Below are 2,754 nucleotides of genomic sequence, written 5' to 3' on the forward strand. Positions count from 1 at the left end.
AGTAATAAATGTTATTTGCAGTTAACAATTTTCTTTTTTCTTTATTACAATATTTATGGCAAGACTAGGTATATACGCACAAATTTCATATAAAGGTGTGTGTAGTCTGTGTCTGTGTCTGAGAACCGGCCAGCGGCTATTTTATGATACCCTAATGGTGAGAGTAAGGCAGAATAGCATTGGCTGGGTCAGCTAGTTTCTTATAAAATCTCTAATCTCTCTCTAATGAAATCTCTCACTTGGATAAGTGCCTACTTATATTCTAAACAAAATAAATGCATGCATAGGTATGCTGATATGTAGGTACATATCTACGCTATTTATCCTACCCTCCTTTAGTCAGTCGGGTAAGTATAGAGACAAATTTTGCAATCCTGTAGCGTGTTTGTATCATCTTAAAATCTGATAGCATCTAGTTTTATTATATTTTCTATCCAATGTCTCGATTGGTGACACCCAGTTATTGGGAATTCCTATAAGTAATTAAACCTGAATTAAATCCCTATTTCCCTACTAATATTATAAATGTGAAAGTAACTCTGTCTGTCTGTCTGCCTGTTACGCTTTCAGGTCTAAACCAGTGAACCATTTTTTTTGTAATTTGGTATGAAAGTAGAACTGAACTTGGGAAAGGACATAGGATAATTTTTATCGCGATAAAAATGGTAGAAGGAGTTGAAATAGGGAGATGAAAGCGATATAACCAAATTTCGCGCGGGCGAAGCCGCGGGCGGAAAACTAGTGCTTAATAAATACATGACGGAACTAATGTATTTTTTAACAAATCGCCGATATTAATTTGTCATCGGGCAAGATATGATATTATTAAGGAAGATAAGCTATATTTATACTAAATGGCGTTCAGGTATCGTTGCGTTGTTTTTTTTTATTTTTTTATTTTTTTATTTTTTTTTTTATGTCATAGTCGGCAATGGAGCTGGTGGGTCGCCTGATGGTAAGCGCTACCACCGCCCATGAACATTTGGAGAGGCGTAAGGTCGATTGCAGACCTTTCGCCTCTACAAATGGATTGACGACTTTAATTGGGAAGGGATGAGGAAAGGATTGATGAAAGGAATAAAGGAAATGACTGGGAAGGGTAAGGAAAAGGATATAGGCCTCCGGCTCCCCCACTCACCGTACGAAACACAATAGCAAGCTATTATTTCACGCCGGTTTTCTGTGGGGGTGTGGTACTTCCCCGGTGCGAGCTGGCCCAATTCGTGCCGAAGCGTGCTCGACTCCCACAATATTAATATATTATTATATTTAGTTATTTTAAGACCTAAGTTAAAGGTATACAGTAATTTAAAACTGCGACAGCGATAGATAATGCGGATCGTATAAGATAGAAAGAGATAGCGACTGAATCAAACTACAAAAATTGCCTTAGTTTGTCCGCAACAATTTGTGCGTACTAATATTATAGTTGCGTGCGTTGCGTAGCTTTCTCGTTTTAGTTTATTACTTGTACCGATTTTTACAATTGAGTTGTGAGGGTATTCAAAGAAAACTTAAAAGTGTACACCATAGTTACGTATAGCTATTGCTAGTACCTAATAAATCTAGAAAAATCGCATCAGTGGCACACAAATATTTAAATGAGAATTATCGCTCGCAATAAAACCGCTAAGATAACGCAACAATGGCGCGCACAAAGCGACGTTAACCACGGAGCGCGGGAAAACACAATGCACGCCGCGTCATTGTGTGCGGCGGCGAGCGGCGCCAGGGCTTGCGCTACCCAGTTTGTCCATGGTCGACTGTAGCTGTGACCGGATTGACCCGGGATAAGAAATAGGTCATGTTGCAATGTTCTTTTGGGTTTGGGTTAAAGTGATTAGCTCATGGGCTACTTTTTGCCCAGGGTACAGCGAGAGTCAAGCCACTGCCGCCCAAGTGTTTTATAAAATATATACCTACGTAAACAGTGAATCATGCTATCTGTTTTAAGTTATCGAGATTTGGAAGTCTGGTTCCTTATTTATTTGCTTACAAATTAAATAGATCGAAACGAGCAGTGGTGATTTAATAACGAACTTCGAGCTGCAATAAAAAAGTCGGGGATTCGAGGCCAGACGAGCGTGCTAGAATTAAATTGAATTTTCAATTCATTTATACATGAAAGAAAGCATCGTAACGATCCGGCATGTCCAAGAATTAAAAGTTCAAGTACTTATATATGACATCTGCAAACTCGCACTTGGCTTGTGCGGCACCGAACCCTCATTGGAGGGCGAAGGCCTACGTCCCTGATGTGGGAACATGTATAGGCTAAAGATGATGAACTGTAAAACACATTTCTTACTATTTGTATGCATTAATTAACTTTAATGTCGTTATACATAATTAATTAGTGAATTCGCAAGGGTGTTATTATATTTAAACTGTTATAGTTAGAAAATATATTTTAGTTAATCATGTATCTAGAATTTAAGTTAGTTAAGTTTGTTTTAAATTTTTTTTTTTTTGTATCATTGTCGCATTGGGCTTGTCCTGTTATGGCAAGTGATTTCTATAAAAAAATAAATAAATAAATAAATAAATAAATATTTAATCTGGCAGCCCTGTCAGCGCCTCGCTCGGTACTTGCATTTCACTCCTTACAAACAAGCTCTTTATTGATATTTTATTTCGGTTACATTGCGTTCAAATAAAAATTTAATGTTTCCACTTTCTTCTATCGAAAGATTTTTCTAATTAAGCTACTGTAGCTGCTAAGAACAATGGTCAATAAAGAATATAGAGTTTAAT

This window comes from Zerene cesonia, chromosome 8 (assembly GCF_012273895.1).
Source record: "Zerene cesonia ecotype Mississippi chromosome 8, Zerene_cesonia_1.1, whole genome shotgun sequence".
Lineage (NCBI taxonomy): Eukaryota > Metazoa > Arthropoda > Insecta > Lepidoptera > Pieridae > Zerene > Zerene cesonia.